This window comes from Acipenser ruthenus, chromosome 2, assembly GCF_902713425.1.
Source record: "Acipenser ruthenus chromosome 2, fAciRut3.2 maternal haplotype, whole genome shotgun sequence".
Taxonomy (NCBI): domain Eukaryota; kingdom Metazoa; phylum Chordata; class Actinopteri; order Acipenseriformes; family Acipenseridae; genus Acipenser; species Acipenser ruthenus.
In genome coordinates, this window is record NC_081190.1 from 33,228,902 (window position 1) to 33,243,774 (window position 14,873).

Below are 14,873 nucleotides of genomic sequence, written 5' to 3' on the forward strand. Positions count from 1 at the left end.
TTTTGCATTACTTGAGAAAAAATGGTTTCTTAGCAACAATCTATGTAACATTTTTTGTTTGTTGGCTAACCCTTAAATGTAGATTCAATGAAAGGATGAGAAATGTAACTTTTTACAAGTAAATGTTGTCTGTAAGCAAGCTCTGCTTTCTCCAATAATTGAGAAATAAATAAATACAGCAGCTCCATTGGAAAAAAAGTGATTTAAAAAGAAGAGAGATAACAGTTTCAAGTAGAGCAGCATTTCTGGTTTTCATTTAGTAAAGGACCAGAAGGAAAACATAATATATAGTATAATTCTAGTGGATTTCTTAAAACCGTTTCTAGCTAAAATCTCTGACATGTATCTGTGAGTGTGTGTTTTTTTTAAGCATACACTTCCCGAAACATTGGCTAGGGGGTGCACGGACAGCTCAGCTCATAATTTATTCCTGAGCCCTCACCAATGACTTTTCCTGGTCACATGGGGTGTCTGTGTGAGTTTAAAAGTGCTTTAATCCCCCAGCCAGTGCAGAGCAAGCTGCTGGTTAAAACACAGCAATAAGGCTGAGCACACTGGCAACTTTTTGTATTGGAGCTCACAGCCACAGAGACAGAGGGACAAGCTAAAGCATTTTAAGTAAGTACACAAATCTGGTTTCTTTTGCATTTGCTGGGATAGCTCCGAAGACTTATTTTATGAGATGCTGTTTTCTTATCTAGCTGAACGAGAGATGCTTGCTTGCTTTTACTGAAGGACTGCCATCCTTTTTTACTTGATGAGATGTGCTTATTTATTTTATGAAGTGTTAGGAGCAGACAGATCTGAATGTGCATTTTGATTGAGAAGGGAGTTGCTTGTTTAATATGTACATGCATTATAACATAGACAACAAAACACATGTATGTGCACATTAGATGGCTTGTGGGTAAGAAAGCAAAACCTGCTTATTGGGAATTAAAGTAATAAGGGAGTGATTAAAAAATGGATTGGAGTGAAAATGGAAGGCATTGAATGCACTGACATTGGCTCGGCAATTAGCTTAGGATTCCCTTATCTCTCTTTCTTACGTGAACATTGCCCTTATGTTTAAGGGTCACGGGAGCTGGTGACCCAGAGTCAGCAGTTCTGCATGGAAGCTATTATAAATTCCTGATTGATTAGTTTTAGCGGAAATACCTTTTTTCTTCTTTTGCTCTTATTTATCTCAGTTCTCTGCTTCTCTCTCTCTTTCTTTTTTCTCTCCCTCTTTTCCAAGTGATCTATTAGCCCCCTAAACATTCTTAAACATGATGGTGATGTAGGCAAGGGGCAGCAGCCACACTAATTGTGAGCAATTTGCTTATTACAACCCTCACCTCCTTCCAAGTGTCCTGGACAGTTTTCTTAAGCATCAAGTATTTAAATATGTACATCAAAGGAAATTTGGGGTTGCGAGAAAAAAAAGCATTTGTCATTGCCTTAATGGTTAGTTGAAATCATGCCCTGTTGAAGATTATGTTTGAAAAGGTGCAGGACAACCTTTTAAATAAGGAAATTGTATCTGCTGGATTTTGCAACTGTCAAGAAACACACCACTCTCCTGCTGCATTTCAAAAATGAAGTCTGCATACAACAACAACAACAACCAAAATATTAACCTGCAGATAGGCACTGAATAATCCACTTGGGAATTGTTTATGAATGTTTTAGTGGTGTTATAATCAACAACTGAGTTAGGCAGTAACTTTATAAAGCCCTGCATTTAAAGTTGGTGTTTAGTGTTTTGCGCCTAGCCATGTATGTTATACATCATTTCTTTTTGGATCACTGAAAATAAAAGGTAAAATACAACTATCATAATATTTCCATTAGGTTACTCATCCCTTACATAAACATAACTAAACAGATGTCAGGTTTTGCCAAACTACTTACAGTGTGTGAATTCCAAACATGCAAACACAAACTATGTTAAAAAATAAATAAATACTCGAATACATTACATCAAAACGGTTTTTAACATTATGAAAATCGAATGATATTTCCTAATAGTTTACAAATGTTTATTTATTCATTTATTTTGTAGTATAGGCTACGTTTTGATTTTCTAATACAGTTCGAAATACTGTTGACATATATATATATATATATATATATATATATATATATATATATATATATATATATATATATATATATATATATACTTTTTGCAAGTAGACTCTTAGCAAGGTAAACACTCCAACTTGTTTATAAAGTCCAAAGAAACCATTTTATATTTGTTTAATCACTTTTTGCTTGAATGTGTACATATATCCTTTTTTGCAGAGCGTTTTAGAGTTATTAAATAATATCGATATAAATGTATCAATAAAGGGCACATGGTAACGTTATTTTATTTGTGGCTGAATAAAATAGCAAGTTATTAGCAAGCTACCTATTTTCATTTGTCTTTAACATTTAGTTACGTGCCGGTTCTGTAGGTGGACCCATATAAAACAGTAGCCTATCATCCCTAGTATTCGAGAACATTTTACAACATAATATAATAGACATTAGTGTACACCGAACTTCAAACAGACAACGCAAATAAGGATTGCTACCTAAAAATTACGTTTAAAATACTAATTTTAAATCAATGACAATCATTTAATAAACATCATATATAAACTAAATAAACACAAAACACGTTTTTTTTTAGTTTTTTTTTTTAATTGTACTCAACTCATATCGAAGCCACAGCAAGAAAATGATTGACGCTGGAACACGCTCAGAACAATTGTGGAAAAAAAAAAAAAAAAAAAAAACGTTTCCATCAAAATGTAGTTGTCAGCAGACTGCTGTAAATGTTCTTCCATGCAGATCCCAGAAAGATCATACATTTAAACTATCATTTATGTAACAGAGAGCTCTTCACCAACCCTTCACACCGACAGCTCACATCTACTGAATTCCCACCTGCATAATAGTGAGTACTTTGCGAAGTAAGGCGATATCACGTTGACAGATCAAATGTACCATACCTTTCTTTTAATGGAATCTTTTTATATTCTGTTTTCACTTGGCAGAAGGCCTGTGTATCTTGGAGCTGTATTTATTACCATTATTGATATTAGTATTGTAGCGCCCACACTGGACAGAATGGTATATGGACATTCATACTAGCAAGCTGTATGTCTCTATTGGTTATTATCATGAAAAATACACACTGCTATTACGATACATAATGTATATTTTAATATAGTTTTACCCCCCTCCCCCCTCTTTCTACAAGATCTAACTTCTGGTTGGGTACCTTTTATTGGGTGTGTTTTTCCTTTCCAAATTTGGAGTAAAAATCTTAAGAATGTAGCTCTCCGTCTCATATGGTACTGTATAATGTCATCACTTGACTAGGTTCAATTATGTTATAGTGACACAGTAATTGCAATTGCATTTGCATTCTGTCTTATGGGTAGAATGCCTCAGTTTGTTTTCACCCTCTGTTCTGATGTTTTACTTAGGAATCACAAATTTCCTCTGAGATAAATTGAAGCATGTTCTAATAAAAGCAGTAACAGAATTGAGGCTTGTATTCAACCCTTTGATGAAACCAGTGATGCATTGGGCTGAACATCCAAAAGCATCACCAGTGAAGCATCCACACCACAGATCTTGAAAGTGTTACAAATGATCTGATAGAAAAAAGAATGTTCTGTGTAAATGTATATGTGCACAGTGGAAATAAACTGCTTTGAAAATGAGTGTTTGAAGCATATTTGCTTTGTGAATTCTAAGTTTGAATAAAATCTACATTTTACTTGAAATTATTATAATTTTTTAATAAAAGAAGCAAAAACAGCTACTTTTTTCTACCACTGGGCAAATATTGTATTTCAATTACATTTTTATAATATTACAGAAAAATATTGAGGCTTTTTGTTTTTGAATTCTATAATTTAATTCCATAATAATATACATTTTTCTGTACAAGAAATGAAGGAAACTCTGTTTTTATTAAAATGCAACAAAAAATGAGCTGTATCCAACATTTTAAAAAAAATATATATTCCTAATATAGAAGTAGTGTGTTTAACTGGTGTCCTTGTAAAATATTAGTAACGTTGGGGTCTATTCATAAAGGGTTAACGCCTGTCGAAATGAGAAAACAGGAGTACATGATTAGATTTCGTCCACAGCCGTCTATTTAACGGCAGTTGCTATTCATAAGAGATAATTCATTTTATTATTATTATTATTATTATTTCTTTGCCATGATCCGCGGCTGAAGGTGGTCCTTTTCTTTTTATTTCTTTTACCTGTGTTCACAATAAACAGTTTGGACGAATACTGCCTTTTTCATGCACCAAAAAAAGGATCCATTTTGTGTACAGTGTGCAATACGGCGTGAAACTTTAACTGATTCATAAACATAAACTCGTCCCTGATGGATTCCCAACTTTAAGCGTGGTTAATAATAATAATAATAATAATAATAATAATAATAATAATAATAATAATAATAATAGTTGAGAATTTGTAAGATTAATATTTAACGTTTTCAAAATGCTTATTATTATTATTATTATTATTATTATTATTATTATTATTAGAATTACAGTATTATTCAGTGCTTTTTGTTTAGTTTTTTTTTTTTTTTGGTCCTGCAGTTAAGAATGGAAATCGTATGTGTGTGTATGGAAATGTATTTACCAGCGTAAACAAAGTAGGCCCTATTTATTTAAAAAATACTTTTTTTTCTAAATTCCTGAATTTTTGACAGACATGATAGGGGCATCAGAATCAGGTTTTGCAAACTGCCTGTGACTGGCAGCTGCAGACTCGGGTTTCGGTAGTACTGTCGGTGGATTCCGTTTTTCTTTTTGCAAAAGCTATCGACGGCAACCAGGGAACATTAATAATGCTGATGATGTCATCAAAAGAGGCGGATTTTCGTTCTTGAACGACTGTATACCCATTTATAAAGTGCTTTGTGACAGTCACCAGTATTCTCAGATCATTTTATGAATAGCAGTATGGGTGACTTTTGTTAGTTTTAAACAAACATCGTTTTATTACGGCAGTCGGCAAGTACTTTTATGAATAGGGCTCATTATCTGAATAAATGAAAAATAAAGAATACCAAGAGAAAAATTAATACAAGTGCAATCTTACCAGTAGCTTTTTACACTGTTGGAGCAGCGTGATTGCAATCATTACCTAAAAACCTCACGCCTTTACTTTCAATATTGGGTTTACTTTTACACTTGCAAGCTTAAGCCTTTATTTTTCTAAGGAAGCACTATATACATAATAGATTGAGTGAAACTTCCTCTGTGCTATATATTTTGGCTTCCTCGGACAGAATATCTAAATGAGTTTGCTTTCAGGTGGAAAAGAGCCTAGACTCACTAGACTAACTAAAGTTTGTTTTTTCAAATTTATGTATGAAATTTAAGGACATTCAATGTGACCATTAGTGTCAATTGCCCGCTTGTACACCCTCTCTGTTAAATAAATACCTATTCGCCGTTGGATTATACAGTAACACAAATGCCCTGGTAAAGACTCTTCTTGTTGAAATGTTGGTCAAGAAGAAAGTTTATTTTTTGTATGACTGGATACCTCATGAATGAGTGTTTAAAGACATGAATGACTCTTTGAATGCAGTAGACATGTAATGTGCTAGTTTAGAAGAATTTCTGTGCTCCATGGTCTGGACTATGAGGGCAGTGAAAATCATTAAAGACTATCCTTAACCCTCAGTTTATAAAAGATTGTCTATATAAATCTGAATTTGCTAAACTTAAATAAATGACCAGCAAAATAATGATATACCATTCTGTACATATTAATTTCCAGATCAAGGTACATTACAATTCAAAGAAACAGAGACAGTACGCTTAACTATAATTATATATATATATATATATATATATATATATATATATATACTCTATACAAAAATTAATCATCTATAGGCATTTGCTATGTTCCTTCTAAACCATGTTTCGTTCCTTTCACTGTCATCAGTATTAGCATCCGAGGTCATCAATATGGGACGGCACACGTCCGGTGATTGGCTAAAAGGGGAGGGTAGGCATGCCACTCTTGGCTGTTTTTCAGAAGGCTTTACTCAGTGTTCCATGCAAGCCAGCACAAGAAATGGACGAATGTGATTACCTAATAGACATGCTAATCATAACTACAGCAGAGACAAGAGTGCATCTGCCTCCTCTGAGCGTACAGTGGTGACTGAGTGGAGAATGCGGATCGGACGGCTGCCTTTTCGTTAAAGCTATGCATTTATTATTATAGTACATATAAATAATTAAATAAATAAGCTTATTTATTTATACATTTTTGAGTAGGCAGTTCCCTCTGCCTCCTCTGATGAGTCGCCACTGGGCAGACCTCTACTGTTGACTGTTTTTTTCATATTCAGTGCTATTTTTTCCCAGATGTTATTTTGTTATTTTCCCGTGCATTTATTCAAATCCAGCAACAGAATGACTGGGCGAGTCATCTTTTATTGTGCCATCCACACCTAATCTACATTTATATAGACAAAGATCGTAAGTGGCAGAGTTGAACCACTCAGAATAATTACAAACACCACAGAATAATAAGGTAATCTGTTTCCACAAGATCTTCTTTTGTCTTCTGTTTAGTCAGGCATGGTTGGAGTTGCTATCTACCAGTGCCCTTTCCAGATGGACAGCTATCAGTAATGGTGAATTGAGATAATGTCTTTTTCTACTTCCTTAGAGGATTACCCCAAATCCCATGGCCTGGGAAGTTGCTATCTGTCTGGAAAACATAGAAACTGTATCTACTGTACAGTACTGTACTTTTTTTTTTGCACACACATACATGTTGGTGTGGACTGGCAACAGCTGGATTCCTATACATAAAAAAGCCTACAAAGTATAAACTTCTACTGGGTTTGGTGAAACACTGAAACCATTAAAAAGTGACCTGCTTATTCAGTATGCTCACCATTAATTACTATTGCTAGAGCCTTTCAAATAAACAGGCATTCATGTTGAGTAATATAAACCTTGAACAAACAGCTAGTTAAAATGATTTACACAGTGAGATTGTAATATTATTGGCATTGTGTCCATGCAGAGGTCAGAATCACTGAATATTCTATAAGGTATAATTGTAATATTCTTTAGTACATTTTCACAATTAGACTGATATATTTGTTTTGCACAATCACCTATTTTGCATGAATTTATTAAATTGAAATGTCATTATTTTTTGCCAAAAACATGATAATTGGCTTTGACCACAATGTATCCCCTGTTCAGCCTAGGTTGAATTATTAAAATAATATTTTGTAATGTCATGCTTCAACTACCTTTAACAATAAAAAATGCATGGCATGTAAGTTGTGTGAATAAAAAATAAAAATACTTCATCAAACCTTAACCTTTTCATTATTAAAAAAAAAACTATTCCTGATTCACTACACTTTTATTGCCTAAACTACAAGCTTTCCACTTCCTATTAATTATTGTTGGTTTAATACAAATCATGACCCTTTATTCTTAAAGCCATTTATTATGTACTTGTATATAGAGCCTACTCCATGAACGTTCATGGAGTACAGTTGTTATTCCAAGAAAGAGAATGGCTGAATAATTGTTTGTTTATGGCTACAAGAGTGAAACAATCATAAGCATGCATGAAATGTTCTTTTTATGTAACAATTACAATGTTTGAAAGAGAAGTGAATGAAACCAAGACAGTTTCCAAAACCCATAATAACCCTGTATTGTAGATTATTAAACATGTATTCAACGCTAGAGCTTTCAAAACTTGTTGTAGGTTGTTTGTGGTTGTTTATGGAAAAAACAGAGCGCTCCATATGGCCGTTTATGGTTTTTACTCTATTTATGCAAACTAGAAAAAACAAGATTAATACAAGTGTTAAGAGATTAATAACTTTTTCGTATCCATCGCTAGAGTGAATATATTTATTGTGATTCATCAGTCATTCTCTCATTGGAGTTGAAGGCAAATTATTCAGATCTCTCCAAACTTATAATTGAGACATAGTTCTGCTTTTTATATTTTTACATTTCCATTGTAACCAGTGTCATTGCTATATTTAATTTCAAATTTTATATTACATGGAATTGTAAAAATAATTACTGACTTCCATTATCAAGTTTACATGTGTTCAGTCATTACGTAAATTCAAAATTGATAATGGAACCTCAAGGACTGCCAACATTTAAAATAACGTTAACAAATATTGAAATCAAAGTGGGAAAAATATTTTTCCCACTTTTGAATCCAATAAAAAATAAATATTTTGTTAATTCATGGGACGGGAGCAAAGGTTGCATGGGGAAGAACCTTGGGAAGTGAGAATAGGAGAGAAGTGCTTTATGATTTAGGAAGGAGTACAGGGTTTCCCCTTGGCTCGCAGAGAGCCACCGTCAGCTGAGACCTAACCAATCGGCCTCTAAGGCTGGGAAACAACTGTTAATTCTTCCAAGGGGAACCTAGGGGGTAGAGAACGTGAAAATGGAAGAGAGTTAGGATAGATTTGGCCAGGGGTCTGCTGTGGCTCGCGGAGACACTTCCTGGTGCAGCTGGGCCTCTAAGGTTGGGACGTGAGCTCTACTTGCCCCCAGAGGGAGACCGTTGCAGAGGTGGAGCAGCATAGTGGAGGAGGAAAGGAGGATGGAGAAAACCAAGAGATTGGCAGATATTATTGGCGGGACAGAACAGGGGAGGAGCCCAATCTCCTGCCCCCTGATCCATACATAAGGTTGCAAAACAAAAATGTGTAGGATGCCAAACTTTAGCACTTAAATACAATTCAGAAAACTACATTGGAGATGGTGATGGTAAACAAAGAAGATTTATAGCTGTCTTCCAAAAACACTGAATATTTCAACCTTCTAGAATAATGAACTGAAATGGGACCCCAGATTAATTGTGAAAGTAATACAGGATAGATAGAAGCAAATGAATGTTTGGCCATAAAAATATTGTCATTTACAAGACTACATTAGAGCTGCAATCATTTAATAGTAGTGACAGACTGGGTGACTGTGTTTTGTAAAAGATGGTTCCGGGCAATTTAGTCTGAACAGAATGCAGAAATATAAGTGCCATGGTAGGTTTAACACTTTATTGGGTGGAAGTAAAGGTTTGCAGAAAGCAATAGCCCTTAATCTGTCTTGTGTCCAGGTCAACAAGAACATTTCTCTACAGGGAGAATGGACATGACAGTGCTCATGTACAGTACTAGCCTTTCACCTTTGGGTCCTGGTTTTATATCGATATAGCACAGGTTAAAAGTTAAAAGCATTTGGTGGCCTATACTTTGGTTGACAGTAATCCACATTATTAAACCACTACCCTATTCGGCACACTTCACACTGTGATGACTAGCTTTCTTAAAGCAGGAGGCCAGCAATTGAATAGACATGGAGAATGTACTTCCTCCTCACTGTATAAGAAAGGTCCCTCCAGGGCAGGCTTGGGGTATACTACTTGGGCACTTAGGCAGTGTGGGAAAGCTCACATTATCACTGATTGTGCTATTACTGATGTATTAAAATATATAGAGGATTAAATCTAGCTCTTTTTATTAACAGGAAAAAAAGTTAATAGTAGTTGCATAAAAATCATTCAGACCTCTGCTACTGCTCATCTACTGTGGTCAGTTATAAGCTGGCTTACATGGTACAGCATTTATGACAGTATAGTATCAGATATTATTTACTTTCTGAACAAAGTGGAAAGAAGCCTGAAAACAACCTTGGTTGCATGTGACGCATTTCACATTAGAACCCGCAGCACTAGTGTCCTTGCTAAATCCCTTAATATTGTGATTGTCTCTGTATGTAACGCAGAGTATGTGCTAAGAATAAAGACTCAAGGTGACGACTGAGTTTGACATTATGAAATATAGGAGTTTTTCATCAGTTTTTCTGTTTGTTCTGCTTGTCACTTGACACAGACATGTAGCTATTTGGTATCAATTTATTGCTGAACAGCTACTTTGGAAAGAAACTTAACTCCAAAAGGGAGCACTTGTCTCCTCTTTGAGGTATATTTATATTCCACATGTCTCAAATCTGGACCACAGATTTGGTCTTTAGAAGCTATCAACCAGCAATTTTCCAAAATACAGAATCAACAACTTTCCCCTGACAGTTAATGATATGGTGTATGTACACATTTCCATGTTTCTGATGATAGTGTTAAAAGCACCATATTCCTTCGAATTTAAGATGCCCTCGAATTTAAGACGCAGCCCAAATTACCCACCCTCAATTTGAGGGAAACAAAATATCAAATAAAGATGCATTTACAAAGACACAACCTCAGTTACGCATATAAGAAAAAGACGTTTGGAGGCAGTTTGCGGCCGTATGCTGTCACACAGAACATTGGGCTGCTTGTCATTTTCAGTCGTGATTACTCGCACCTGTTTTGTGAACTGTGGTGTTGCTTAGCATGTTGAAAAATACGGGTGGTACTGTTTCTTAGAACTGAGCATACTAACGAAACGCTGAAATTGTTAATTCCTCAGGAAGCTAATGATGTTTTTTTTATGGCTGCCTGAATGTCATGGATGATTCGAGATTGGGCAGTGACGTTTTTGTTAGTCTTTTCTCGGCAGTTAGTCACGTTTCTATTTGCGTACTGGGGCAGTCACGTCTTTTATTGGCTATTTTAATGCATGCATCACATACTTGAATTTAAGACCCAGACCATTTTTGAGAAGAAAACATTTGTTTAAAAAGTGTGTCTTAAATTCGAAAGAATATGGTAATTGTGCAGATTTGCCTCAGTCCAGTAACAAAATAGCTTCTCTCTTTCTTCCATTGTGTACCTGAAAAAGAAAACCTTAACCTTTGCTATTCATTTGTAGGTTCCTGAGGCAGTGCTATTTGAGCAAAGCTTTTCTAACTAGGGCAAATTGGTAGACATGGACCAAAATGAAGTGTAAACAGACAGTACTTGAAGGATCTGTCTTTTGATTGCAATGGTAACATTAGACCCAAGTTAAGGGCCATTAACAATAGTGGTTAAAGTGGTTTATTTGTCTGGGCATAAACAACATGCATACCAGATCTTGACATAGACATGTGTTAAAAGCCAGGTCAGATTTTCCACTTTACTTGTACGGACATCTGTAACTTCACAAGCATTGCATACATTTTCTCAAGATCCTTGAGCCTACCCTCCTCCAAGGCATTTCAAGGCTGACCTAACTGTTTGAGTGCCCTGTATGTCATTATACCTGTATATAAATAACTAGCAGTCATGGCTAAAATGAGAGGACCATATAGATGGAATGGATGGTTATTAATGCACCATGTTAATTATATGCCATGCATTATTAATGCAATGAAGTTGCTTGCAACCAAGTATGAAAGGAGCACATTAATACTAAGCTTCAAAGGATAACTTGCTTTGCATTTTGATGCCTCCTCCCTCCTTGTAGCTATTATTGTTAAATAATTGCTGGGTTTACTAATATGTGTGTGTAATTATGGACGTTCCTTCATAAATTCGCAAAAATGGTGTGGAAATAGTGCAAATGAGGGTTCTCAAATATTATAATGAGATATATTAAAGCTGCTGGCAATTGCAACACTTAAATTTGCATGAATTTGTTTAGAACTTTTGAAAGCACGTTTTAAACAGTCACAACAGTTGTTGCTGGCATTTCCCAGTCCGCGTTTTCTCGTGCATTGACAGTTGTGCTCAATGCATTTTTGAGGCGAACAGCCAAATGCTTATTTTTCCTTAAAAGCAGGGTGTACTTACAGGCCTTGAAAACAAATTTCTATGACATTTCTGGTTTCCCCAACATGTTGGGAGCAATAGACTACACACACTCTAACCCCTCCAGCTCATTCTGAGCATCTGTATAGGAATAGGAAACACACCTATTCTATTGATGTGCAGGTGGTTTGTAATTGTGCACAATTTAGCACTGCACCACTGACTAACTTAAATAAAAACTGACAGTATACATTTGGCTTATAGACTACTCATGATAATACGAATTAGTGGTATAATACAACATTTGTTGCTGGTTCCTTGAAATTCGTATTAACGAGAATTGACTGTCCTCCTGTAAGTATCATAACTTGTCAATGCGGCACCATGATACCGTGATCTATTTTGTGTTAACTGTCTAGGCTACTAAGTAGGCAAAGTTAAAAATAATAATAAAAAAATACTAAAATCCTTCAGGTTAAATTTAAAAAATATTTTATTCGCAGTGTACAACAATGTGTACAATGCAGCAATGATGTATTTTGTGTTAGCGGTAGCCTACATGCTAAAGTTAAAAGAATGTTATCTAGGTATTCATTTGATTTTGCTACAGTACTGTATACTGTATAGGCCTGCTGTACAGATTTATATTTTTACATAATGTAATGTGTAGCCTCCCCAAAACAAATTAGTGTTATTTCAGCACAATGATTTATACATTTAAAATACATTGAGCACTATAAATGTGCAGTACGTGTGTGCGATTGTATTATATATTTTTTTAAATCCGACACATCCTTATGTCGAACAAACATGTCCGGTTTAGCAAGGGGCTACTGTATGATTATGACAAGCTTTTTGATAGAAACATTCTGATCTATTAAAAAAAAGACTCTCGCAATGCTAAAGATCTCGCTAAGATGACGCAACAAATATTTACATGAGTATATCGCGGCTCTCTTTATTAACATATTTTCTCTTAGTACATACGACAAAATGTATACTTTGCGAATTGTTGCAACAAAAATGCAAATTGCAGTATGTTTGCACTGCGACTGTCCCATCTTAGTACATCTACCCCTGCATGTCAATGCCTAATTCGGTTCACTTCCAATCAAGTTCAGTCGAATTTACAAGGAAAATTAAAAGTGTAGTATTAAACATTAATGATATGGAAATAACAGGATTTTGTTGAAGTGAGGTTGCTTGTTAAAATAGCTTAACAACATTGTCTTATATTTTGTTTTCCGCATTGCAGGTAAATTTATGTATGATAAATGTTTTATGCAAAGCTGGAATTATGGAGAAGTCATGACAGTTCTCTGTATGTTTCTGTGTTGCTGACCAACAGGGAGGTAAACATACAGCTGTAAAAGAGTGACCAAAAAAATCTGAACATTCTGTTTCAGGAGAAGCTTTGTATTTTACAACATCTTGAACAGGTTTAAATGTGTAAGTATAATACTATTACAGTGTGAAAGATGAACAGTAAAGAAAACTGAACTATGAAAACAAATACTGCAGGAGTAAAGCTAAGTAAGCAAAATACTTTTTTTCCATCCTACTGCAAATGGACGGTGCTTTATCATATTAGCAGAAAACTATTCAGGTAATTGTAATAAAAGCTTTTCAAATAGAAAAAGAGAACAACATTTGGCTAATATGCCTCCTCCAGGAAATTTCTGTGGAGAAAAACACATTAGTTTAAGTCACAGTAGTGTGCTTTATGGCATTAATTGCACTGATACATTAGTAAATGAAGACCACTTACCATTGCATGTACTGTACAATTATTGGGTACATATGGAAGAATGTACATATTGCTTCAGAGAGAACTGTGGCCATTGTTGTACGAGAAAAAACATGAGGGTGTAAAAGTACATTCAGTATAATGTGGAATACTGAATGAGAAGGCTGAGAGTTTGATCCCTGGCTGATATATTTTGGAAATGTACAAATCATCATCTAGAAGGTAGGTAAGCTGAATTAAGAAAAGCTGCTCACTGCAATAGGCCCTGGTAAGTGATAACGGGCAGTGCCAGTAGAAATTCAAGTAGCATGGATGAGAATTTATAGCAGACATAATTTAGAATGCATTCAGCTTTGTGAGTTACAAATTTCTTGAACAAAATTGTAACGAGTAACATTACTATAATATATATATATATATATATATATATATATATATATATATATATATATATATATATATATATATATAATTATATATATATAGATATATTTGAAAATCCAGCTATTGAACCCACTCGTTCCCTCCTCAGATGTCATTATCTAGCAAGATAATGTTATCATGTGACACGTAAGGTTTGACTTGCACTGTTGAAGTGCTTTCTGATTTCCATGTTATGAATAAGCCCTTGTCTTTTTTTTATGTAACTAAAAGTGACTGTCATTTTTTTCACATAAAATGTCTGAAAAAGGAACAGTTACAAGTTACTGACATTAGATCAGATTACAGCAATGCTGTACATGTAATGCATTTCTCCCCAACACTATCTGCACTTAGTACTGTATCTGTACCCATCCCAAAAGCAATGATCTACCTGAAAGTTGTATATTGGCATTGCTTTGGAATGAGTACTTATCTTTAATGTGTTGCTTGATGATGATTGTGTGGTGTTAATGCATGCTCCACAACACTTGTAGATCACCAGTACTGACTTGAATTCCACAAAATCAACAACATTCTTCAGCAGCTCCAGAAACTTTCCTGCAGCTATTTCTGAGGAGTGATGCACAGTACAATCTATTTCCAAGGCTTCTGTTGGTTGCGTTCTTAAATGTATTTAGTAGTTCAGCAACCGTGACTAATGGATTGAATGATATTTGTACAGAGTATTGTCTGTATACCTGTGACAGTCTGGCTCGCAGTGGTGATGTGGATGACGTCACGGACCAGGAAGTAACTCAAACCAAACAGTGGATGGGCGGTTGAAGCTGAGTGTTAGTGCACTCAGCGTATTTAATAAACAAAATATTAAACAAATTAACACAACACAAAACAAAAGGGCACAAGGGCCAAACGAATGAACAAACAAACAAGTAAGTGATGTGCTGGGAAATCCAGCACGTCTTAGCAATTGTTTTGTTAATGTTGCTTTTTCTCTCTCCGCTCTCCCGTACTCTCCTCTACACTCTCAACCCCGAGTGCA

At 35.0% G+C, this 14,873-nt stretch overlaps 1 protein-coding gene across 2 annotated transcripts in view; it reads left to right on the forward strand.

The window, feature by feature from the left end:
* The first annotated feature begins 488 nt into the window (after positions 1-488).
* LOC117408654 (ciliary neurotrophic factor receptor subunit alpha-like) overlaps positions 489-14,873 on the forward strand; it is a 160,770-nt gene continuing 146,385 nt past the window's right edge. For both annotated transcript variants that reach the window (XM_058994445.1, XM_058994454.1), the window contains exon 1: positions 489-618. The gene's annotated coding sequence lies outside the window, so the exon portion shown is untranslated. The remainder of the gene's footprint in view (positions 619-14,873) is intronic.